Consider the following 26,535-nt stretch of genomic DNA (forward strand, 5'->3'; position numbering starts at 1 on the left):
CAGCTGGCCACCCCCCCCCCCCCCCCCCTCTGGAAACTGTCCACATCCTAAAATACGGTCCCCTACCATTGCAGTTCCCCGGTGGGCCCTTCATGCCCAAGGCAGACACTGCCGCGACAGGAGACTCGGGTGTATGGATGCAGTAGAGGGGGACACTGCCGTGACAGGAGTGCCAGGTGCCTATGTGCAGAGAAGGGGACAATGCCATGAGTCGTGACAGTTTTGCTTTTATTTTTTTGTGCTGGAGCTCAGAGCAGAGAGCTGCAGTGTTACATGGAGCACCACCTGCTGGCCATTCATGCAGAACTGCACTTGCCATATAGTGTTAAGAATACTTCCAGTTTGAAGTGACAATCCCCAAATAAGCTTCACTTGAAAATATTTTGAAGATATAAAGCCAGCTCAGTAATAGGGATAAATCACTACTAATGTGCCTGAATTTGCCACACAACAGGAATGGACATCAGAAAGCAATGATCCACAATCATCAATATTTTTTTTGTTCCCTCCAATTGACAGTCCTTTTCAATTTGATTCTGTAGAAGTGTAAACCATCGGCCCCTTTGTTCCGATGGCTTGTTCCTAATGTTTGGTGATGTCACCATGTCCCTTGCAGGGATCCTTTGACATGAGCACATTATCAATGTTTTTGGGCACATTACATCATGCCACATGACAATAGCAGTACACATGGAGCCATAAGAAAATCTGTCATTAACAAGCATTAAAAACAACCACTCAGCTTGTAATCTCTTCCTCCATTTCTCCCATGATAGAAGAAAAGGAACGGTCATCAAAAGCAAACAGCAGCTACAATGAAGCAGCACTGAGAGCTCACTTCGCGCTCAGAAAAGATTACTATTGCTCTTCCTCATGGTTGGTAGGTCTGGACACTTTAGAGCACATTTCCAAAAGTTAAAACCTATAGAAATGATCCCTGAAAGTATAGTCTTAACCATAACAGCCTAGCATTTTTACTGCTGTGGGAAGGAGAGTCTTTTTAATATAATGGAGATTTTTAAAATGATCTCACAGTTGAACATATCTTGAATATATCAGATAGTAAGAAACTATGCTGCCTTTAAAATGTGGACCAACGATGGACTCAGCTTTTCTTACAGAATGTATTCTTCTATGATTGTGCACTCACTTGCTCATCTGCATATTTAAGATACTCTGGCCAACCAGGAAGCACCTCTGAAACAGCCGAGACACAGCTTAAAGCAGCAACAACAGCCTCAGCTAATAACGGACTATGCACACAGAATGTCAGGATCACAAAACCAAACATATGTTATAGAGAAAAACAAAGTCTAAACACGTGCTTTTCTGGCATGGTGACAATTCTGCTTGGTAGATCACTAACGATCATGTTATATTTGCTGTGGGATGGGTGCTTTTGTTTCTGTTCCTCTACTGTTAGTTCATTTTACGCTGGGGGGATGTTCGATGCAACAGAACCTCATATGTAGGCTGGTATTTGAAGAGTAATAAGAGCGATAGATTACATAATATTAATGTAACAAAGATACTACCTTTTATATCTTTCTTTTATGACAAAAATGAGTAAACATGGGGAATAAACACGACAAATGACATACAAACCACCTCCTGCTTGCTTTTGGGTGTAATTTGTAATAAAACCATAAAGATATTCAAATGAACCATGTTAGTTTCACTGCTAGCCTTCATTTGGCATGGATTTCCTCTAAATGGTTTTCATAATAAAAAAAGGGGGTTCCCCGAAATATGTACTGAAATGTTGCAACTACTCTACCTTACATCACAAATGCTTCCAAAATAATGTGTCCTCTGCTCCCCGGAAGGCTTCCCATCACGCCACAGCAGGTATGGACATCGGAAGCCTGGCATTAATTGGTTGCCGGGCTGATGACATCAAACGCAGCCATGCACATTGAATGATTGCAATGGTGTAACCATCAATTGCTTTACTGTGAACATGTGTAGAATCTTTCAGAGCTTTGTGCAAGCGTGCATTTACCTGAGCTGCGGACACCCCTTTCCGGGAGTCCGCAAATGCACAGAAGTACCTGAACATCGGATTGGCAACCATCGAATCCTCGCAATTTAGTGGAAAAGGGTACTTTGATCGAATTGGAAAGACTGTTGATTGGTAGCCATCGACCTCAAACGTCCATCCCTATGTCTTGTGAGCATGTACATAAATAGGTTGTGAAACAGAGAGTCTAATTCAGAGTTGTACGCAAACGCAGCCGTTTCCATACAACTGTGATGTTTGGTGATCTGTGACTGCGAGATTGCTCGCAGGGCCCCCTAAGCCTCAACATGATTCACATGCTGTGGCCAAAATGGTGTTATCCCACCCCTGTTTTGTAGGCTTGCCGAGGCCAGGGTCTGCGTCCTCCAGTGCAGAATTCCTGGTCTTGGCAGAGGGAAACCCCAGGCCATCCTGAGTAACCTGGTTGCTCAGATGGGCGATGTTCACGCAAGTGATCTAATGGCTGCTACTGCTTGCCGTACAACTTATAATCAGACCTAGAAACTCAGCACTTACACTGGACCAGGGCCATAACTAGGGGTCTGCGATCGGTGCTGCCCTGCAGTCAGTATTGCTGCAGCAGTGCCACCTGGAGTGCCCTTTGGATGCTTCAGGCAGGAGCCCTACAGTACGTACAACAGCTCGAAGCGTCCTCAGGGTGCTTCTGCATCCAAAGAGACAGCATCGGATCAATTGCGTAAACATCAACCGAGTACTCAGGATGGCCAGGCTGTTTGCGCTGCTGGGGCCAGGAAATTTGCATCAGACGATGCAGAGCCTGGCCTCGCCACTCCCAGAAAATAGAGGTACAACTTCCTGTTTTAGTGAAATCTACCCACCCCACACGTCTGCAGACTGTCCATCAGACTTGCGTCACAGAGGACACTGCGTGCGATCACACATGCGCCCACCATCGTAGACGTACATAAACCATTTGCTTTATGTACATCTTTGAATCAAGTCCTGCATACAGAGCAGTGGACATGATGCCGTGACAGAGGGTTGGACTGTCCAGCAGGGGCACAGGGGAAACCCTCGGCGGGCCCCACCTTCTCTTCTAGGGATCAGGTTCCAGATTGTGCACTTGAATGATAGATTACGCACATGTTGCCTTATAGTGCACAGGACTATGGTGTTTTTTCTGCATTACTGTTATTAATCTGGTACATTATTAAGCATGAACAAGCAGTTTTTACTATAAAATGATTAGCCAAGCCTCTGTGGCAGCTGGCCACCCCCCCCTCTGGAGACTGTCCACATCCTAAAATACGGTCCCCTACCATTGCAGTTCCCCGGTGGGCCCTTCATGCCCAAGGCAGACACTGCCGCGACAGGAGACTCGGGTGTATGGATGCAGTAGAGGGGGACACTGCCGTGACAGGAGTGCCAGGTGCCTATGTGCAGAGAAGGGGACAATGCCATGAGTCGTGACAGTTTTGCTTTTATTTTTTTGTGCTGGAGCTCAGAGCAGAGAGCTGCAGTGTTACATGGAGCACCACCTGCTGGCCATTCATGCAGAACTGCACTTGCCATATAGTGTTAAGAATACTTCCAGTTTGAAGTGACAATCCCCAAATAAGCTTCACTTGAAAATATTTTGAAGATATAAAGCCAGCTCAGTAATAGGGATAAATCACTACTAATGTGCCTGAATTTGCCACACAACAGGAATGGACATCAGAAAGCAATGATCCACAATCATCAATATTTTTTTTGTTCCCTCCAATTGACAGTCCTTTTCAATTTGATTCTGTAGAAGTGGAAACCATCGGCCCCTTTGTTCCGATGGCTTGTTCCTAATGTTTGGTGATGTCACCATGTCCCTTGCAGGGATCCTTTGACATGAGCACATTATCAATGTTTTTGGGCACATCGCATCATGCCACATGACAATAGCAGTACACATGGAGCCATAAGAAAATCTGTCATTAACAAGCATTAAAAACAACCACTCAGCTTGTAATCTCTTCCTCCATTTCTCCCATGATAGAAGAAAAGGAACGGTCATCAAAAGCAAACAGCAGCTACAATGAAGCAGCACTGAGAGCTCACTTCGCGCTCAGAAAAGATTACTATTGCTCTTCCTCATGGTTGGTAGGTCTGGACACTTTAGAGCACATTTCCAAAAGTTAAAAACTATAGAAATGATCCCTGAAAGTATAGTCTTAACCATAACAGCCTAGCATGTTTACTGCTGTGGGAAGGAGAGTCTTTTTAATATAATGGAGATTTTTAAAATGATCTCACAGTTGAACATATCTTGAATATATCAGATAGTAAGAAACTATGCTGCCTTTAAAATGTGGACCAACGATGGACTCAGCTTTTCTTACAGAATGTATTCTTCTATGATTGTGCACTCACTTGCTCATCTGCATATTTAAGATACTCTGGCCAACCAGGAAGCACCTCTGAAACAGCCGAGACACAGCTTAAAGCAGCAACAACAGCCTCAGCTAATAACGGACTATGCACACAGAATGTCAGGATCACAAAACCAAACATATGTTATAGAGAAAAACAAAGTCTAAACACGTGCTTTTCTGGCATGGTGACAATTCTGCTTGGTAGATCACTAACGATCATGTTATATTTGCTGTGGGATGGGTGCTTTTGTTTCTGTTCCTCTACTGTTAGTTCATTTTACGCTGGGGGGATGTTCGATGCAACAGAACCTCATATGTAGGCTGGTATTTGAAGAGTAATAAGAGCGATAGATTACATAATATTAATGTAACAAAGATACTACCTTTTATATCTTTCTTTTATGACAAAAATGAGTAAACATGGGGAATAAACACGACAAATGACATACAAACCACCTCCTGCTTGCTTTTGGGTGTAATTTGTAATAAAACCATAAAGATATTCAAATGAACCATGTTAGTTTCACTACTAGCCTTCATTTGGCATGGATTTCCTCTAAATGGTTTTCATATTAAAAAAAAGGGGATTCCCCGAAATATGTACTGAAATGTTGCAACTACTCTACCTTACATCACAAATGCTTCCAAAATAATGTGTCCTCTGCTCCCCGGAAGGCTTCCCATCACGCCACAGCAGGTATGGACATCGGAAGCCTGGCATTAATTGGTTGCCGGGCTGATGACATCAAACGCAGCCATGCACATTGAATGATTGCAATGGTGTAACCATCAATTGCTTTACTGTGAACATGTGTAGAATCTTTCAGAGCTTTGTGCAAGCGTGCATTTACCTGAGCTGTGGACACCCCTTTCCGGGTGTCCGCAAATGCACAGAAGTACCTGAACATCGGATTGGCAACCATCGAATCCTCGCAATTTAGTGGAAAAGGGTACTTTGATCGAATTGGAAAGACTGTTGATTGGTAGCCATCGACCTCAAACGTCCATCCCTATGTCTTGTGAGCATGTACATAAATAGGTTGTGAAACAGAGGGTCTAATTCAGAGTTGTACGCAAACGCAGCCGTTTCCATACAACTGTGATGTTTGGTGATCTGTGACTGCGAGATTGCTCGCAGGGCCCCCTAAGCCTCAACATGATTCACATGCTGTGGCCAAAATGGTGTTATCCCACCCCTGTTTTGTAGGCTTGCCGAGGCCAGGGTCTGCGTCCTCCAGTGCAGAATTCCTGGTCTTGGCAGAGTGAAACCCCAGGCCATCCTGAGTAACCTGGTTGCTCAGATGGGCGATGTTCACGCAAGTGATCTAATGGCTGCTACTGCTTGCCGTACAACTTATAATCAGACCTAGAAACTCAGCACTTACACTGGACCAGGGCCATAACTAGGGGTCTGCGATCGGTGCTGCCCTGCAGTCAGTATTGCTGCAGCAGTGCCACCTGGAGTGCCCTTTGGATGCTTCAGGCAGGAGCCCTACAGTACGTACAACAGCTCGAAGCGTCCTCAGGGTGCTTCTGCATCCAAAGAGACAGCATCGGATCAATTGCGTAAACATCAACCGAGTACTCAGGATGGCCAGGCTGTTTGCGCTGCTGGGGCCAGGAAATTTGCATCAGACGATGCAGAGCCTGGCCTCGCCACTCCCAGAAAATAGAGGTACAACTTCCTGTTTTAGTGAAATCTACCCACCCCACACGTCTGCAGACTGTCCATCAGACTTGCGTCACAGAGGACACTGCGTGCGATCACACATGCGCCCACCATCGTAGACGTACATAAACCATTTGCTTTATGTACATCTTTGAATCAAGTCCTGCATACAGAGCAGTGGACATGATGCCGTGACAGAGGGTTGGACTGTCCAGCAGGGGCACAGGGGAAACCCTCGGCGGGCCCCACCTTCTCTTCTAGGGATCAGGTTCCAGATTGTGCACTTGAATGATAGATTACGCACATGTTGCCTTATAGTGCACAGGACTATGGTGTTTTTTCTGCATTACTGTTATTAATCTGGTACATTATTAAGCATGAACAAGCAGTTTTTACTATAAAATGATTAGCCAAGCCTCTGTGGCAGCTGGCCACCCCCCCCCCCCCCCCCCCCCTCTGGAGACTGTCCACATCCTAAAATACGGTCCCCTACCATTGCATTTCCCCGGTGGGCCCTTCATGCCCAAGGCAGACACTGCCGCGACAGGAGACTCGGGTGTATGGATGCAGTAGAGGGGGACACTGCCGTGACAGGAGTGCCAGGTGCCTATGTGCAGAGAAGGGGACAATGCCATGAGTCGTGACAGTTTTGCTTTTATTTTTTTGTGCTGGAGCTCAGAGCAGAGAGCTGCAGTGTTACATGGAGCACCACCTGCTGGCCATTCATGCAGAACTGCACTTGCCATATAGTGTTAAGAATACTTCCAGTTTGAAGTGACAATCCCCAAATAAGCTTCACTTGAAAATATTTTGAAGATATAAAGCCAGCTCAGTAATAGGGATAAATCACTACTAATGTGCCTGAATTTGCCACACAACAGGAATGGACATCAGAAAGCAATGATCCACAATCATCAATATTTTTTTTGTTCCCTCCAATTGACAGTCCTTTTCAATTTGATTCTGTAGAAGTGTAAACCATCGGCCCCTTTGTTCCGATGGCTTGTTCCTAATGTTTGGTGATGTCACCATGTCCCTTGCAGGGATCCTTTGACATGAGCACATTATCAATGTTTTTGGGCACATCGCATCATGCCACATGACAATAGCAGTACACATGGAGCCATAAGAAAATCTGTCATTAACAAGCATTAAAAACAACCACTCAGCTTGTAATCTCTTCCTCCATTTCTCCCATGATAGAAGAAAAGGAACGGTCATCAAAAGCAAACAGCAGCTACAATGAAGCAGCACTGAGAGCTCACTTCGCGCTCAGAAAAGATTACTATTGCTCTTCCTCATGGTTGGTAGGTCTGGACACTTTAGAGCACATTTCCAAAAGTTAAAAACTATAGAAATGATCCCTGAAAGTATAGTCTTAACCATAACAGCCTAGCATTTTTACTGCTGTGGGAAGGAGAGTCTTTTTAATATAATGGAGATTTTTAAAATGATCTCACAGTTGAACATATCTTGAATATATCAGATAGTAAGAAACTATGCTGCCTTTAAAATGTGGACCAACGATGGACTCAGCTTTTCTTACAGAATGTATTCTTCTATGATTGTGCACTCACTTGCTCATCTGCATATTTAAGATACTCTGGCCAACCAGGAAGCACCTCTGAAACAGCCGAGACACAGCTTAAAGCAGCAACAACAGCCTCAGCTAATAACGGACTATGCACACAGAATGTCAGGATCACAAAACCAAACATATGTTATAGAGAAAAACAAAGTCTAAACACGTGCTTTTCTGGCATGGTGACAATTCTGCTTGGTAGATCACTAACGATCATGTTATATTTGCTGTGGGATGGGTGCTTTTGTTTCTGTTCCTCTACTGTTAGTTCATTTTACGCTGGGGGGATGTTCGATGCAACAGAACCTCATATGTAGGCTGGTATTTGAAGAGTAATAAGAGCGATAGATTACATAATATTAATGTAACAAAGATACTACCTTTTATATCTTTCTTTTATGACAAAAATGAGTAAACATGGGGAATAAACACGACAAATGACATACAAACCACCTCCTGCTTGCTTTTGGGTGTAATTTGTAATAAAACCATAAAGATATTCAAATGAACCATGTTAGTTTCACTGCTAGCCTTCATTTGGCATGGATTTCCTCTAAATGGTTTTCATATTAAAAAAAAGGGGATTCCCCGAAATATGTACTGAAATGTTGCAACTACTCTACCTTACATCACAAATGCTTCCAAAATAATGTGTCCTCTGCTCCCCGGAAGGCTTCCCATCACGCCACAGCAGGTATGGACATCGGAAGCCTGGCATTAATTGGTTGCCGGGCTGATGACATCAAACGCAGCCATGCACATTGAATGATTGCAATGGTGTAACCATCAATTGCTTTACTGTGAACATGTGTAGAATCTTTCAGAGCTTTGTGCAAGCGTGCATTTACCTGAGCTGTGGACACCCCTTTCCGGGTGTCCGCAAATGCACAGAAGTACCTGAACATCGGATTGGCAACCATCGAATCCTCGCAATTTAGTGGAAAAGGGTACTTTGATCGAATTGGAAAGACTGTTGATTGGTAGCCATCGACCTCAAACGTCCATCCCTATGTCTTGTGAGCATGTACATAAATAGGTTGTGAAACAGAGGGTCTAATTCAGAGTTGTACGCAAACGCAGCCGTTTCCATACAACTGTGATGTTTGGTGATCTGTGACTGCGAGATTGCTCGCAGGGCCCCCTAAGCCTCAACATGATTCACATGCTGTGGCCAAAATGGTGTTATCCCACCCCTGTTTTGTAGGCTTGCCGAGGCCAGGGTCTGCGTCCTCCAGTGCAGAATTCCTGGTCTTGGCAGAGTGAAACCCCAGGCCATCCTGAGTAACCTGGTTGCTCAGATGGGCGATGTTCACGCAAGTGATCTAATGGCTGCTACTGCTTGCCGTACAACTTATAATCAGACCTAGAAACTCAGCACTTACACTGGACCAGGGCCATAACTAGGGGTCTGCGATCGGTGCTGCCCTGCAGTCAGTATTGCTGCAGCAGTGCCACCTGGAGTGCCCTTTGGATGCTTCAGGCAGGAGCCCTACAGTACGTACAACAGCTCGAAGCGTCCTCAGGGTGCTTCTGCATCCAAAGAGACAGCATCGGATCAATTGCGTAAACATCAACCGAGTACTCAGGATGGCCAGGCTGTTTGCGCTGCTGGGGCCAGGAAATTTGCATCAGACGATGCAGAGCCTGGCCTCGCCACTCCCAGAAAATAGAGGTACAACTTCCTGTTTTAGTGAAATCTACCCACCCCACACGTCTGCAGACTGTCCATCAGACTTGCGTCACAGAGGACACTGCGTGCGATCACACATGCGCCCACCATCGTAGACGTACATAAACCATTTGCTTTATGTACATCTTTGAATCAAGTCCTGCATACAGAGCAGTGGACATGATGCCGTGACAGAGGGTTGGACTGTCCAGCAGGGGCACAGGGGAAACCCTCGGCGGGCCCCACCTTCTCTTCTAGGGATCAGGTTCCAGATTGTGCACTTGAATGATAGATTACGCACATGTTGCCTTATAGTGCACAGGACTATGGTGTTTTTTCTGCATTACTGTTATTAATCTGGTACATAATTAAGCATGAACAAGCAGTTTTTACTATAAAATGATTAGCCAAGCCTCTGTGGCAGCTGGCCACCCCCCCCCCCCCCTCTGGAGACTGTCCACATCCTAAAATACGGTCCCCTACCATTGCAGTTCCCCGGTGGGCCCTTCATGCCCAAGGCAGACACTGCCGCGACAGGAGACTCGGGTGTATGGATGCAGTAGAGGGGGACACTGCCGTGACAGGAGTGCCAGGTGCCTATGTGCAGAGAAGGGGACAATGCCATGAGTCGTGACAGTTTTGCTTTTATTTTTTTGTGCTGGAGCTCAGAGCAGAGAGCTGCAGTGTTACATGGAGCACCACCTGCTGGCCATTCATGCAGAACTGCACTTGCCATATAGTGTTAAGAATACTTCCAGTTTGAAGTGACAATCCCCAAATAAGCTTCACTTGAAAATATTTTGAAGATATAAAGCCAGCTCAGTAATAGGGATAAATCACTACTAATGTGCCTGAATTTGCCACACAACAGGAATGGACATCAGAAAGCAATGATCCACAATCATCAATATTTTTTTTGTTCCCTCCAATTGACAGTCCTTTTCAATTTGATTCTGTAGAAGTGGAAACCATCGGCCCCTTTGTTCCGATGGCTTGTTCCTAATGTTTGGTGATGTCACCATGTCCCTTGCAGGGATCCTTTGACATGAGCACATTATCAATGTTTTTGGGCACATCGCATCATGCCACATGACAATAGCAGTACACATGGAGCCATAAGAAAATCTGTCATTAACATGCATTAAAAACAACCACTCAGCTTGTAATCTCTTCCTCCATTTCTCCCATGATAGAAGAAAAGGAACGGTCATCAAAAGCAAACAGCAGCTACAATGAAGCAGCACTGAGAGCTCACTTCGCGCTCAGAAAAGATTACTATTGCTCTTCCTCATGGTTGGTAGGTCTGGACACTTTAGAGCACATTTCCAAAAGTTAAAAACTATAGAAATGATCCCTAAAAGTATAGTCTTAACCATAACAGCCTAGCATTTTTACTGCTGTGGGAAGGAGAGTCTTTTTAATATAATGGAGATTTTTAAAATGATCTCACAGTTGAACATATCTTGAATATATCAGATAGTAAGAAACTATGCTGCCTTTAAAATGTGGACCAACGATGGACTCAGCTTTTCTTACAGAATGTATTCTTCTATGATTGTGCACTCACTTGCTCATCTGCATATTTAAGATACTCTGGCCAACCAGGAAGCACCTCTGAAACAGCCGAGACACAGCTTAAAGCAGCAACAACAGCCTCAGCTAATAACGGACTATGCACACAGAATGTCAGGATCACAAAACCAAACATATGTTATAGAGAAAAACAAAGTCTAAACACGTGCTTTTCTGGCATGGTGACAATTCTGCTTGGTAGGTCACTAACGATCATGTTATATTTGCTGTGGGATGGGTGCTTTTGTTTCTGTTCCTCTACTGTTAGTTCATTTTACGCTGGGGGGATGTTCGATGCAACAGAACCTCATATGTAGGCTGGTATTTGAAGAGTAATAAGAGCGATAGATTACATAATATTAATGTAACAAAGATACTACCTTTTATATCTTTCTTTTATGACAAAAATGAGTAAACATGGGGAATAAACACGACAAATGACATACAAACCACCTCCTGCTTGCTTTTGGGTGTAATTTGTAATAAAACCATAAAGATATTCAAATGAACCATGTTAGTTTCACTGCTAGCCTTCATTTGGCATGGATTTCCTCTAAATGGTTTTCATATTAAAAAAAAGGGGATTCCCCGAAATATGTACTGAAATGTTGCAACTACTCTACCTTACATCACAAATGCTTCCAAAATAATGTGTCCTCTGCTCCCCGGAAGGCTTCCCATCACGCCACAGCAGGTATGGACATCGGAAGCCTGGCATTAATTGGTTGCCGGGCTGATGACATCAAACGCAGCCATGCACATTGAATGATTGCAATGGTGTAACCATCAATTGCTTTACTGTGAACATGTGTAGAATCTTTCAGAGCTTTGTGCAAGCGTGCATTTACCTGAGCTGTGGACACCCCTTTCCGGGTGTCCGCAAATGCACAGAAGTACCTGAACATCGGATTGGCAACCATCGAATCCTCGCAATTTAGTGGAAAAGGGTACTTTGATCGAATTGGAAAGACTGTTGATTGGTAGCCATCGACCTCAAACGTCCATCCCTATGTCTTGTGAGCATGTACATAAATAGGTTGTGAAACAGAGGGTCTAATTCAGAGTTGTACGCAAACGCAGCCGTTTCCATACAACTGTGATGTTTGGTGATCTGTGACTGCGAGATTGCTCGCAGGGCCCCCTAAGCCTCAACATGATTCACATGCTGTGGCCAAAATGGTGTTATCCCACCCCTGTTTTGTAGGCTTGCCGAGGCCAGGGTCTGCGTCCTCCAGTGCAGAATTCCTGGTCTTGGCAGAGTGAAACCCCAGGCCATCCTGAGTAACCTGGTTGCTCAGATGGGCGATGTTCACGCAAGTGATCTAATGGCTGCTACTGCTTGCCGTACAACTTATAATCAGACCTAGAAACTCAGCACTTACACTGGACCAGGGCCATAACTAGGGGTCTGCGATCGGTGCTGCCCTGCAGTCAGTATTGCTGCAGCAGTGCCACCTGGAGTGCCCTTTGGATGCTTCAGGCAGGAGCCCTACAGTACGTACAACAGCTCGAAGCGTCCTCAGGGTGCTTCTGCATCCAAAGAGACAGCATCGGATCAATTGCGTAAACATCAACCGAGTACTCAGGATGGCCAGGCTGTTTGCGCTGCTGGGGCCAGGAAATTTGCATCAGACGATGCAGAGCCTGGCCTCGCCACTCCCAGAAAATAGAGGTACAACTTCCTGTTTTAGTGAAATCTACCCACCCCACACGTCTGCAGACTGTCCATCAGACTTGCGTCACAGAGGACACTGCGTGCGATCACACATGCGCCCACCATCGTAGACGTACATAAACCATTTGCTTTATGTACATCTTTGAATCAAGTCCTGCATACAGAGCAGTGGACATGATGCCGTGACAGAGGGTTGGACTGTCCAGCAGGGGCACAGGGGAAACCCTCGGCGGGCCCCACCTTCTCTTCTAGGGATCAGGTTCCAGATTGTGCACTTGAATGATAGATTACGCACATGTTGCCTTATAGTGCACAGGACTATGGTGTTTTTTCTGCATTACTGTTATTAATCTGGTACATAATTAAGCATGAACAAGCAGTTTTTACTATAAAATGATTAGCCAAGCCTCTGTGGCAGCTGGCCACCCCCCCCCCCCCCCCCCTCTGGAGACTGTCCACATCCTAAAATACGGTCCCCTACCATTGCAGTTCCCCGGTGGGCCCTAAATGCCCAAGGCAGACACTGCCGCGACAGGAGACTCGGGTGTATGGATGCAGTAGAGGGGGACACTGCCGTGACAGGAGTGCCAGGTGCCTATGTGCAGAGAAGGGGACAATGCCATGAGTCGTGACAGTTTTGCTTTTATTTTTTTGTGCTGGAGCTCAGAGCAGAGAGCTGCAGTGTTACATGGAGCACCACCTGCTGGCCATTCATGCAGAACTGCACTTGCCATATAGTGTTAAGAATACTTCCAGTTTGAAGTGACAATCCCCAAATAAGCTTCACTTGAAAATATTTTGAAGATATAAAGCCAGCTCAGTAATAGGGATAAATCACTACTAATGTGCCTGAATTTGCCACACAACAGGAATGGACATCAGAAAGCAATGATCCACAATCATCAATATTTATTTTGTTCCCTCCAATTGACAGTCCTTTTCAATTTGATTCTGTAGAAGTGGAAACCATCGGCCCCTTTGTTCCGATGGCTTGTTCCTAATGTTTGGTGATGTCACCATGTCCCTTGCAGGGATCCTTTGACATGAGCACATTATCAATGTTTTTGGGCACATCGCATCATGCCACATGACAATAGCAGTACACATGGAGCCATAAGAAAATCTGTCATTAACAAGCATTAAAAACAACCACTCAGCTTGTAATCTCTTCCTCCATTTCTCCCATGATAGAAGAAAAGGAACGGTCATCAAAAGCAAACAGCAGCTACAATGAAGCAGCACTGAGAGCTCACTTCGCGCTCAGAAAAGATTACTATTGCTCTTCCTCATGGTTGGTAGGTCTGGACACTTTAGAGCACATTTCCAAAAGTTAAAACCTATAGAAATGATCCCTGAAAGTATAGTCTTAACCATAACAGCCTAGCATTTTTACTGCTGTGGGAAGGAGAGTCTTTTTAATATAATGGAGATTTTTAAAATGATCTCACAGTTGAACATATCTTGAATATATCAGATAGTAAGAAACTATGCTGCCTTTAAAATGTGGACCAACGATGGACTCAGCTTTTCTTACAGAATGTATTCTTCTATGATTGTGCACTCACTTGCTCATCTGCATATTTAAGATACTCTGGCCAACCAGGAAGCACCTCTGAAACAGCCGAGACACAGCTTAAAGCAGCAACAACAGCCTCAGCTAATAACGGACTATGCACACAGAATGTCAGGATCACAAAACCAAACATATGTTATAGAGAAAAACAAAGTCTAAACACGTGCTTTTCTGGCATGGTGACAATTCTGCTTGGTAGATCACTAACGATCATGTTATATTTGCTGTGGGATGGGTGCTTTTGTTTCTGTTCCTCTACTGTTAGTTCATTTTACGCTGGGGGGATGTTCGATGCAACAGAACCTCATATGTAGGCTGGTATTTGAAGAGTAATAAGAGCGATAGATTACATAATATTAATGTAACAAAGATACTACCTTTTATATCTTTCTTTTATGACAAAAATGAGTAAACATGGGGAATAAACACGACAAATGACATACAAACCACCTCCTGCTTGCTTTTGGGTGTAATTTGTAATAAAACCATAAAGATATTCAAATGAACCATGTTAGTTTCACTGCTAGCCTTCATTTGGCATGGATTTCCTCTAAATGGTTTTCATATTAAAAAAAAGGGGATTCCCCGAAATATGTACTGAAATGTTGCAACTACTCTACCTTACATCACAAATGCTTCCAAAATAATGTGTCCTCTGCTCCCCGGAAGGCTTCCCATCACGCCACAGCAGGTATGGACATCGGAAGCCTGGCATTAATTGGTTGCCGGGCTGATGACATCAAACGCAGCCATGCACATTGAATGATTGCAATGGTGTAACCATCAATTGCTTTACTGTGAACATGTGTAGAATCTTTCAGAGCTTTGTGCAAGCGTGCATTTACCTGAGCTGTGGACACCCCTTTCCGGGTGTCCGCAAATGCACAGAAGTACCTGAACATCGGATTGGCAACCATCGAATCCTCGCAATTTAGTGGAAAAGGGTACTTTGATCGAATTGGAAAGACTGTTGATTGGTAGCCATCGACCTCAAACGTCCATCCCTATGTCTTGTGAGCATGTACATAAATAGGTTGTGAAACAGAGGGTCTAATTCAGAGTTGTACGCAAACGCAGCCGTTTCCATACAACTGTGATGTTTGGTGATCTGTGACTGCGAGATTGCTCGCAGGGCCCCCTAAGCCTCAACATGATTCACATGCTGTGGCCAAAATGGTGTTATCCCACCCCTGTTTTGTAGGCTTGCCGAGGCCAGGGTCTGCGTCCTCCAGTGCAGAATTCCTGGTCTTGGCAGAGTGAAACCCCAGGCCATCCTGAGTAACCTGGTTGCTCAGATGGGCGATGTTCACGCAAGTGATCTAATGGCTGCTACTGCTTGCCGTACAACTTATAATCAGACCTAGAAACTCAGCACTTACACTGGACCAGGGCCATAACTAGGGGTCTGCGATCGGTGCTGCCCTGCAGTCAGTATTGCTGCAGCAGTGCCACCTGGAGTGCCCTTTGGATGCTTCAGGCAGGAGCCCTACAGTACGTACAACAGCTCGAAGCGTCCTCAGGGTGCTTCTGCATCCAAAGAGACAGCATCGGATCAATTGCGTAAACATCAACCGAGTACTCAGGATGGCCAGGCTGTTTGCGCTGCTGGGGCCAGGAAATTTGCATCAGACGATGCAGAGCCTGGCCTCGCCACTCCCAGAAAATAGAGGTACAACTTCCTGTTTTAGTGAAATCTACCCACCCCACACGTCTGCAGACTGTCCATCAGACTTGCGTCACAGAGGACACTGCGTGCGATCACACATGCGCCCACCATCGTAGACGTACATAAACCATTTGCTTTATGTACATCTTTGAATCAAGTCCTGCATACAGAGCAGTGGACATGATGCCGTGACAGAGGGTTGGACTGTCCAGCAGGGGCACAGGGGAAACCCTCGGCGGGCCCCACCTTCTCTTCTAGGGATCAGGTTCCAGATTGTGCACTTGAATGATAGATTACGCACATGTTGCCTTATAGTGCACAGGACTATGGTGTTTTTTCTGCATTACTGTTATTAATCTGGTACATAATTAAGCATGAACAAGCAGTTTTTACTATAAAATGATTAGCTAAGCCTCTGTGGCAGCTGGCCACCCCCCCCCCCCCCCCCCCCCCCTCTGGAGACTGTCCACATCCTAAAATACGGTCCCCTACCATTGCAGTTCCCCGGTGGGCCCTAAATGCCCAAGGCAGACACTGCCGCGACAGGAGACTCGGGTGTATGGATGCAGTAGAGGGGGACACTGCCGTGACAGGAGTGCCAGGTGCCTATGTGCAGAGAAGGGGACAATGCCATGAGTCATGACAGTTTTGCTTTTATTTTTTTGTGCTGGAGCTCAGAGCAGAGAGCTGCAGTGTTACATGGAGCACCACCTGCTGGCCATTCATGCAGAACTGCACTTGCCATATAGTGTTAAGAATACTTCCAGTTTGAAGTGACAATCCCCAAATAAGCTTCACTTGAAAATATTTTGAAGATATAAAGCCAGCTCAGTAATAGGGATAAATCACTACTAATGTGCCTGAATTTGCCACACAACAGGAATGGACATCAGAAAGCAATGATCCACAATCATCAATATTTTTTTTGTTCCCTCCAATTGACAGTCCTTTTCAATTTGATTCTGTAGAAGTGGAAACCATCGGCCCCTTTGTTCCGATGGCTTGTTCCTAATGTTTGGTGATGTCACCATGTCCCTTGCAGGGATCCTTTGACATGAGCACATTATCAATGTTTTTGGGCACATCGCATCATGCCACATGACAATAGCAGTACACATGGAGCCATAAGAAAATCTGTCATTAACATGCATTAAAAACAACCACTCAGCTTGTAATCTCTTCCTCCATTTCTCCCATGATAGAAGAAAAGGAACAGTCATCAAAAGCAAACAGCAGCTACAATGAAGCAGCACTGAGAGCTCACTTCGCGCTCAGAAAAGATTACTATTGCTCTTCCTCATGGTTGGTAGGTCTGGACACTTTAGAGCACATTTCCAAAAGTTAAAAACTATAGAAATGATCCCTGAAAGTATAGTCTTAACCATAACAGCCTAGCATTTTTACTGCTGTGGGAAGGAGAGTCTTTTTAATATAATGGAGATTTTTAAAATGATCTCACAGTTGAACATATCTTGAATATATCAGATAGTAAGAAACTATGCTGCCTTTAAAATGTGGACCAACGATGGACTCAGCTTTTCTTACAGAATGTATTCTTCTATGATTGTGCACTCACTTGCTCATCTGCATATTTAAGATACTCTGGCCAACCAGGAAGCACCTCTGAAACAGCCGAGACACAGCTTAAAGCAGCAACAACAGCCTCAGCTAATAGCGGACTATGCACACAGAATGTCAGGATCACAAAACCAAACATATGTTATAGAGAAAAACAAAGTCTAAACACGTGCTTTTCTGGCATGGTGACAATTCTGCTTGGTAGATCACTAACGATCATGTTATATTTGCTGTGGGATGGGTGCTTTTGTTTCTGTTCCTCTACTGTTAGTTCATTTTACGCTGGGGGGATGTTCGATGCAACAGAACCTCATATGTAGGCTGGTATTTGAAGAGTAATAAGAGCGATAGATTACATAATATTAATGTAACAAAGATACTACCTTTTATATCTTTCTTTTATGACAAAAATGAGTAAACATGGGGAATAAACACGACAAATGACATACAAACCACCTCCTGCTTGCTTTTGGGTGTAATTTGTAATAAAACCATAAAGATATTCAAATGAACCATGTTAGTTTCACTGCTAGCCTTCATTTGGCATGGATTTCCTCTAAATGGTTTTCATATTAAAAAAAAGGGGATTCCCCGAAATATGTACTGAAATGTTGCAACTACTCTACCTTACATCACAAATGCTTCCAAAATAATGTGTCCTCTGCTCCCCGGAAGGCTTCCCATCACGCCACAGCAGGTATGGACATCGGAAGCCTTGCATTAATTGGTTGCCGGGCTGATGACATCAAACGCAGCCATGCACATTGAATGATTGCAATGGTGTAACCATCAATTGCTTTACTGTGAACATGTGTAGAATCTTTCAGAGCTTTGTGCAAGCGTGCATTTACCTGAGCTGTGGACACCCCTTTCCGGGTGTCCGCAAATGCACAGAAGTACCTGAACATCGGATTGGCAACCATCGAATCCTCGCAATTTAGTGGAAAAGGGTACTTTGATCGAATTGGAAAGACTGTTGATTGGTAGCCATCGACCTCAAACGTCCATCCCTATGTCTTGTGAGCATGTACATAAATAGGTTGTGAAACAGAGGGTCTAATTCAGAGTTGTACGCAAACGCAGCCGTTTCCATACAACTGTGATGTTTGGTGATCTGTGACTGCGAGATTGCTCGCAGGGCCCCCTAAGCCTCAACATGATTCACATGCTGTGGCCAAAATGGTGTTATCCCACCCCTGTTTTGTAGGCTTGCCGAGGCCAGGGTCTGCGTCCTCCAGTGCAGAATTCCTGGTCTTGGCAGAGTGAAACCCCAGGCCATCCTGAGTAACCTGGTTGCTCAGATGGGCGATGTTCACGCAAGTGATCTAATGGCTGCTACTGCTTGCCGTACAACTTATAATCAGACCTAGAAACTCAGCACTTACACTGGACCAGGGCCATAACTAGGGGTCTGCGATCGGTGCTGCCCTGCAGTCAGTATTGCTGCAGCAGTGCCACCTGGAGTGCCCTTTGGATGCTTCAGGCAGGAGCCCTACAGTACGTACAACAGCTCGAAGCGTCCTCAGGGTGCTTCTGCATCCAAAGAGACAGCATCGGATCAATTGCGTAAACATCAACCGAGTACTCAGGATGGCCAGGCTGTTTGCGCTGCTGGGGCCAGGAAATTTGCATCAGACGATGCAGAGCCTGGCCTCGCCACTCCCAGAAAATAGAGGTACAACTTCCTGTTTTAGTGAAATCTACCCACCCCACACGTCTGCAGACTGTCCATCAGACTTGCGTCACAGAGGACACTGCGTGCGATCACACATGCGCCCACCATCGTAGACGTACATAAACCATTTGCTTTATGTACATCTTTGAATCAAGTCCTGCATACAGAGCAGTGGACATGATGCCGTGACAGAGGGTTGGACTGTCCAGCAGGGGCACAGGGGAAACCCTCGGCGGGCCCCACCTTCTCTTCTAGGGATCAGGTTCCAGATTGTGCACTTGAATGATAGATTACGCACATGTTGCCTTATAGTGCACAGGACTATGGTGTTTTTTCTGCATTACTGTTATTAATCTGGTACATTATTAAGCATGAACAAGCAGTTTTTACTATAAAATGATTAGCCAAGCCTCTGTGGCAGCTGGCCACCCCCCCCCCCCCCTCTCTGGAGACTGTCCACATCCTAAAATACGGTCCCCTACCATTGCAGTTCCCCGGTGGGCCCTTCATGCCCAAGGCAGACACTGCCGCGACAGGAGACTCGGGTGTATGGATGCAGTAGAGGGGGACACTGCCGTGACAGGAGTGCCAGGTGCCTATGTGCAGAGAAGGGGACAATGCCATGAGTCGTGACAGTTTTGCTTTTATTTTTTTGTGCTGGAGCTCAGAGCAGAGAGCTGCAGTGTTACATGGAGCACCACCTGCTGGCCATTCATGCAGAACTGCACTTGCCATATAGTGTTAAGAATACTTCCAGTTTGAAGTGACAATCCCCAAATAAGCTTCACTTGAAAATATTTTGAAGATATAAAGCCAGCTCAGTAATAGGGATAAATCACTACTAATGTGCCTGAATTTGCCACACAACAGGAATGGACATCAGAAAGCAATGATCCACAATCATCAATATTTTTTTTGTTCCCTCCAATTGACAGTCCTTTTCAATTTGATTCTGTAGAAGTGTAAACCATCGGCCCCTTTGTTCCGATGGCTTGTTCCTAATGTTTGGTGATGTCACCATGTCCCTTGCAGGGATCCTTTGACATGAGCACATTATCAATGTTTTTGGGCACATCGCATCATGCCACATGACAATAGCAGTACACATGGAGCCATAAGAAAATCTGTCATTAACAAGCATTAAAAACAACCACTCAGCTTGTAATCTCTTCCTCCATTTCTCCCATGATAGAAGAAAAGGAACGGTCATCAAAAGCAAACAGCAGCTACAATGAAGCAGCACTGAGAGCTCACTTCGCGCTCAGAAAAGATTACTATTGCTCTTCCTCATGGTTGGTAGGTCTGGACACTTTAGAGCACATTTCCAAAAGTTAAAAACTATAGAAATGATCCCTGAAAGTATAGTCTTAACCATAACAGCCTAGCATTTTTACTGCTGTGGGAAGGAGAGTCTTTTTAATATAATGGAGATTTTTAAAATGATCTCACAGTTGAACATATCTTGAATATATCAGATAGTAAGAAACTATGCTGCCTTTAAAATGTGGACCAACGATGGACTCAGCTTTTCTTACAGAATGTATTCTTCTATGATTGTGCACTCACTTGCTCATCTGCATATTTAAGATACTCTGGCCAACCAGGAAGCACCTCTGAAACAGCCGAGACACAGCTTAAAGCAGCAACAACAGCCTCAGCTAATAACGGACTATGCACACAGAATGTCAGGATCACAAAACCAAACATATGTTATAGAGAAAAACAAAGTCTAAACACGTGCTTTTCTGGCATGGTGACAATTCTGCTTGGTAGATCACTAACGATCATGTTATATTTGCTGTGGGATGGGTGCTTTTGTTTCTGTTCCTCTACTGTTAGTTCATTTTACGCTGGGGGGATGTTCGATGCAACAGAACCTCATATGTAGGCTGGTATTTGAAGAGTAATAAGAGCGATAGATTACATAATATTAATGTAACAAAGATACTACCTTTTATATCTTTCTTTTATGACAAAAATGAGTAAACATGGGGAATAAACACGACAAATGACATACAAACCACCTCCTGCTTGCTTTTGGGTGTAATTTGTAATAAAACCATAAAGATATTCAAATGAACCATGTTAGTTTCACTGCTAGCCTTCATTTGGCATGGATTTCCTCTAAATGGTTTTCATATTAAAAAAAAGGGGGTTCCCCGAAATATGTACTGAAATGTTGCAACTACTCTACCTTACATCACAAATGCTTCCAAAATAATGTGTCCTCTGCTCCCCGGAAGGCTTCCCATCACGCCACAGCAGGTATGGACATCGGAAGCCTGGCATTAATTGGTTGCCGGGCTGATGACATCAAACGCAGCCATGCACATTGAATGATTGCAATGGTGTAACCATCAATTGCTTTACTGTGAACATGTGTAGAATCTTTCAGAGCTTTGTGCAAGCGTGCATTTACCTGAGCTGCGGACACCCCTTTCCGGGAGTCCGCAAATGCACAGAAGTACCTGAACATCGGATTGGCAACCATCGAATCCTCGCAATTTAGTGGAAAAGGGTACTTTGATCGAATTGGAAAGACTGTTGATTGGTAGCCATCGACCTCAAACGTCCATCCCTATGTCTTGTGAGCATGTACATAAATAGGTTGTGAAACAGAGAGTCTAATTCAGAGTTGTACGCAAACGCAGCCGTTTCCATACAACTGTGATGTTTGGTGATCTGTGACTGCGAGATTGCTCGCAGGGCCCCCTAAGCCTCAACATGATTCACATGCTGTGGCCAAAATGGTGTTATCCCACCCCTGTTTTGTAGGCTTGCCGAGGCCAGGGTCTGCGTCCTCCAGTGCAGAATTCCTGGTCTTGGCAGAGGGAAACCCCAGGCCATCCTGAGTAACCTGGTTGCTCAGATGGGCGATGTTCACGCAAGTGATCTAATGGCTGCTACTGCTTGCCGTACAACTTATAATCAGACCTAGAAACTCAGCACTTACACTGGACCAGGGCCATAACTAGGGGTCTGCGATCGGTGCTGCCCTGCAGTCAGTATTGCTGCAGCAGTGCCACCTGGAGTGCCCTTTGGATGCTTCAGGCAGGAGCCCTACAGTACGTACAACAGCTCGAAGCGTCCTCAGGGTGCTTCTGCATCCAAAGAGACAGCATCGGATCAATTGCGTAAACATCAACCGAGTACTCAGGATGGCCAGGCTGTTTGCGCTGCTGGGGCCAGGAAATTTGCATCAGACGATGCAGAGCCTGGCCTCGCCACTCCCAGAAAATAGAGGTACAACTTCCTGTTTTAGTGAAATCTACCCACCCCACACGTCTGCAGACTGTCCATCAGACTTGCGTCACAGAGGACACTGCGTGCGATCACACATGCGCCCACCATCGTAGACGTACATAAACCATTTGCTTTATGTACATCTTTGAATCAAGTCCTGCATACAGAGCAGTGGACATGATGCCGTGACAGAGGGTTGGACTGTCCAGCAGGGGCACAGGGGAAACCCTCGGCGGGCCCCACCTTCTCTTCTAGGGATCAGGTTCCAGATTGTGCACTTGAATGATAGATTACGCACATGTTGCCTTATAGTGCACAGGACTATGGTGTTTTTTCTGCATTACTGTTATTAATCTGGTACATTATTAAGCATGAACAAGCAGTTTTTACTATAAAATGATTAGCCAAGCCTCTGTGGCAGCTGGCCACCCCCCCCTCTGGAGACTGTCCACATCCTAAAATACGGTCCCCTACCATTGCAGTTCCCCGGTGGGCCCTTCATGCCCAAGGCAGACACTGCCGCGACAGGAGACTCGGGTGTATGGATGCAGTAGAGGGGGACACTGCCGTGACAGGAGTGCCAGGTGCCTATGTGCAGAGAAGGGGACAATGCCATGAGTCGTGACAGTTTTGCTTTTATTTTTTTGTGCTGGAGCTCAGAGCAGAGAGCTGCAGTGTTACATGGAGCACCACCTGCTGGCCATTCATGCAGAACTGCACTTGCCATATAGTGTTAAGAATACTTCCAGTTTGAAGTGACAATCCCCAAATAAGCTTCACTTGAAAATATTTTGAAGATATAAAGCCAGCTCAGTAATAGGGATAAATCACTACTAATGTGCCTGAATTTGCCACACAACAGGAATGGACATCAGAAAGCAATGATCCACAATCATCAATATTTTTTTTGTTCCCTCCAATTGACAGTCCTTTTCAATTTGATTCTGTAAAAGTGGAAACCATCGGCCCCTTTGTTCCGATGGCTTGTTCCTAATGTTTGGTGATGTCACCATGTCCCTTGCAGGGATCCTTTGACATGAGCACATTATCAATGTTTTTGGGCACATCGCATCATGCCACATGACAATAGCAGTACACATGGAGCCATAAGAAAATCTGTCATTAACAAGCATTAAAAACAACCACTCAGCTTGTAATCTCTTCCTCCATTTCTCCCATGATAGAAGAAAAGGAACAGTCATCAAAAGCAAACAGCAGCTACAATGAAGCAGCACTGAGAGCTCACTTCGCGCTCAGAAAAGATTACTATTGCTCTTCCTCATGGTTGGTAGGTCTGGACACTTTAGAGCACATTTCCAAAAGTTAAAAACTATAGAAATGATCCCTGAAAGTATAGTCTTAACCATAACAGCCTAGCATTTTTACTGCTGTGGGAAGGAGAGTCTTTTTAATATAATGGAGATTTTTAAAATGATCTCACAGTTGAACATATCTTGAATATATCAGATAGTAAGAAACTATGCTGCCTTTAAAATGTGGACCAACGATGGACTCAGCTTTTCTTACAGAATGTATTCTTCTATGATTGTGCACTCACTTGCTCATCTGCATATTTAAGATACTCTGGCCAACCAGGAAGCACCTCTGAAACAGCCGAGACACAGCTTAAAGCAGCAACAACAGCCTCAGCTAATAACGGACTATGCACACAGAATGTCAGGATCACAAAACCAAACATATGTTATAGAGAAAAACAAAGTCTAAACACGTGCTTTTCTGGCATGGTGACAATTCTGCTTGGTAGATCACTAACGATCATGTTATATTTGCTGTGGGATGGGTGCTTTTGTTTCTGTTCCTCTACTGTTAGTTCATTTTACGCTGGGGGGATGTTCGATGCAACAGAACCTTATATGTAGGCTGGTATTTGAAGAGTAATAAGAGCGATAGATTACATAATATTAATGTAACAAAGATACTACCTTTTATATCTTTCTTTTATGACAAAAATGAGTAAACATGGGGAATAAACACGACAAATGACATACAAACCACCTCCTGCTTGCTTTTGGGTGTAATTTGTAATAAAACCATAAAGATATTCAAATGAACCATGTTAGTTTCACTGCTAGCCTTCATTTGGCATGGATTTCCTCTAAATGGTTTTCATATTAAAAAAAAGGGGATTCCCCGAAATATGTACTGAAATGTTGCAACTACTCTACCTTACATCACAAATGCTTCCAAAATAATGTGTCCTCTGCTCCCCGGAAGGCTTCCCATCACGCCACAGCAGGTATGGACATCGGAAGCCTGGCATTAATTGGTTGCCGGGCTGATGACATCAAACGCAGCCATGCACATTGAATGATTGCAATGGTGTAACCATCAATTGCTTTACTGTGAACATGTGTAGAATCTTTCAGAGCTTTGTGCAAGCGTGCATTTACCTGAGCTGCGGACACCCCTTTCCGGGAGTCCGCAAATGCACAGAAGTACCTGAACATCGGATTGGCAACCATCGAATCCTCGCAATTTAGTGGAAAAGGGTACTTTGATCGAATTGGAAAGACTGTTGATTGGTAGCCATCGACCTCAAACGTCCATCCCTATGTCTTGTGAGCATGTACATAAATAGGTTGTGAAACAGAGGGTCTAATTCAGAGTTGTACGCTAACGCAGCCGTTTCCATACAACTGTGATGTTTGGTGATCTGTGACTGCGAGATTGCTCGCAGGGCCCCCTAAGCCTCAACATGATTCACATGCTGTGGCCAAAATGGTGTTATCCCACCCCTGTTTTGTAGGCTTGCCGAGGCCAGGGTCTGCGTCCTCCAGTGCAGAATTCCTGGTCTTGGCAGAGTGAAACCCCAGGCCATCCTGAGTAACCTGGTTGCTCAGATGGGCGATGTTCACGCAAGTGATCTAATGGCTGCTACTGCTTGCCGTACAACTTATAATCAGACCTAGAAACTCAGCACTTACACTGGACCAGGGCCATAACTAGGGGTCTGCGATCGGTGCTGCCCTGCAGTCAGTATTGCTGCAGCAGTGCCACCTGCAGTGCCCTTTGGATGCTTCAGGCAGGAGCCCTACAGTACGTACAACAGCTCGAAGCGTCCTCAGGGTGCTTCTGCATCCAAAGAGACAGCATCGGATCAATTGCGTAAACATCAACCGAGTACTCAGGATGGCCAGGCTGTTTGCGCTGCTGGGGCCAGGAAATTTGCATCAGACGATGCAGAGCCTGGCCTCGCCACTCCCAGAAAATAGAGGTACAACTTCCTGTTTTAGTGAAATCTACCCACCCCACACGTCTGCAGACTGTCCATCAGACTTGCGTCACAGAGGACACTGCGTGCGATCACACATGCGCCCACCATCGTAGACGTACATAAACCATTTGCTTTATGTACATCTTTGAATCAAGTCCTGCATACAGAGCAGTGGACATGATGCCGTGACAGAGGGTTGGACTGTCCAGCAGGGGCACAGGGGAAACCCTCGGCGGGCCCCACCTTCTCTTCTAGGGATCAGGTTCCAGATTGTGCACTTGAATGATAGATTACGCACATGTTGCCTTATAGTGCACAGGACTATGGTGTTTTTTCTGCATTACTGTTATTAATCTGGTACATTATTAAGCATGAACAAGCAGTTTTTACTATAAAATGATTAGCCAAGCCTCTGTGGCAGCTGGCCACCCCCCCCCCCCCCTCTGGAGACTGTCCACATCCTAAAATACGGTCCCCTACCATTGCAGTTCCCCGGTGGGCCCTTCATGCCCAAGGCAGACACTGCCGCGACAGGAGACTCGGGTGTATGGATGCAGTAGAGGGGGACACTGCCGTGACAGGAGTGCCAGGTGCCTATGTGCAGAGAAGGGGACAATGCCATGAGTCGTGACAGTTTTGCTTTTATTTTTTTGTGCTGGAGCTCAGAGCAGAGAGCTGCAGTGTTACATGGAGCACCACCTGCTGGCCATTCATGCAGAACTGCACTTGCCATATAGTGTTAAGAATACTTCCAGTTTGAAGTGACAATCCCCAAATAAGCTTCACTTGAAAATATTTTGAAGATATAAAGCCAGCTCAGTAATAGGGATAAATCACTACTAATGTGCCTGAATTTGCCACACAACAGGAATGGACATCAGAAAGCAATGATCCACAATCATCAATATTTTTTTTGTTCCCTCCAATTGACAGTCCTTTTCAATTTGATTCTGTAGAAGTGTAAACCATCGGCCCCTTTGTTCCGATGGCTTGTTCCTAATGTTTGGTGATG

General features: G+C 45.0%; 8 non-coding genes across 8 annotated transcripts; all 8 read right to left on the bottom strand.

The window, feature by feature from the left end:
• Positions 1-733: 733 nt before the first annotated feature.
• LOC135053008 (small nucleolar RNA U3) lies at positions 734-953 on the bottom strand. The gene has a single exon (XR_010242417.1). It is a non-coding gene; the product is annotated as a small nucleolar RNA U3 (small nucleolar RNA).
• Positions 954-3,967: 3,014 nt separating this feature from the next.
• Positions 3,968-4,187, bottom strand: LOC135052906 (small nucleolar RNA U3). Its single transcript, XR_010242331.1, has one exon. It is a non-coding gene; the product is annotated as a small nucleolar RNA U3 (small nucleolar RNA).
• A 3,028-nt stretch (positions 4,188-7,215) lies between these two features.
• LOC135052907 (small nucleolar RNA U3) lies at positions 7,216-7,435 on the bottom strand. Its single transcript, XR_010242332.1, has one exon. It is a non-coding gene; the product is annotated as a small nucleolar RNA U3 (small nucleolar RNA).
• A 3,021-nt stretch (positions 7,436-10,456) lies between these two features.
• Positions 10,457-10,676, bottom strand: LOC135052897 (small nucleolar RNA U3). The gene has a single exon (XR_010242322.1). It is a non-coding gene; the product is annotated as a small nucleolar RNA U3 (small nucleolar RNA).
• Positions 10,677-13,701: 3,025 nt separating this feature from the next.
• On the bottom strand, positions 13,702-13,921 carry LOC135053009 (small nucleolar RNA U3). The gene has a single exon (XR_010242418.1). It is a non-coding gene; the product is annotated as a small nucleolar RNA U3 (small nucleolar RNA).
• A 3,030-nt stretch (positions 13,922-16,951) lies between these two features.
• Positions 16,952-17,171, bottom strand: LOC135052970 (small nucleolar RNA U3). The gene has a single exon (XR_010242387.1). It is a non-coding gene; the product is annotated as a small nucleolar RNA U3 (small nucleolar RNA).
• Positions 17,172-20,194: 3,023 nt separating this feature from the next.
• On the bottom strand, positions 20,195-20,414 carry LOC135052910 (small nucleolar RNA U3). Its single transcript, XR_010242333.1, has one exon. It is a non-coding gene; the product is annotated as a small nucleolar RNA U3 (small nucleolar RNA).
• Positions 20,415-23,429: 3,015 nt separating this feature from the next.
• On the bottom strand, positions 23,430-23,649 carry LOC135052972 (small nucleolar RNA U3). Its single transcript, XR_010242388.1, has one exon. It is a non-coding gene; the product is annotated as a small nucleolar RNA U3 (small nucleolar RNA).
• Between the last annotated feature and the right edge of the window lie 2,886 nt (positions 23,650-26,535).

This window comes from Pseudophryne corroboree, chromosome 2 (genome assembly GCF_028390025.1).
Source record: "Pseudophryne corroboree isolate aPseCor3 chromosome 2, aPseCor3.hap2, whole genome shotgun sequence".
Lineage (NCBI taxonomy): Eukaryota > Metazoa > Chordata > Amphibia > Anura > Myobatrachidae > Pseudophryne > Pseudophryne corroboree.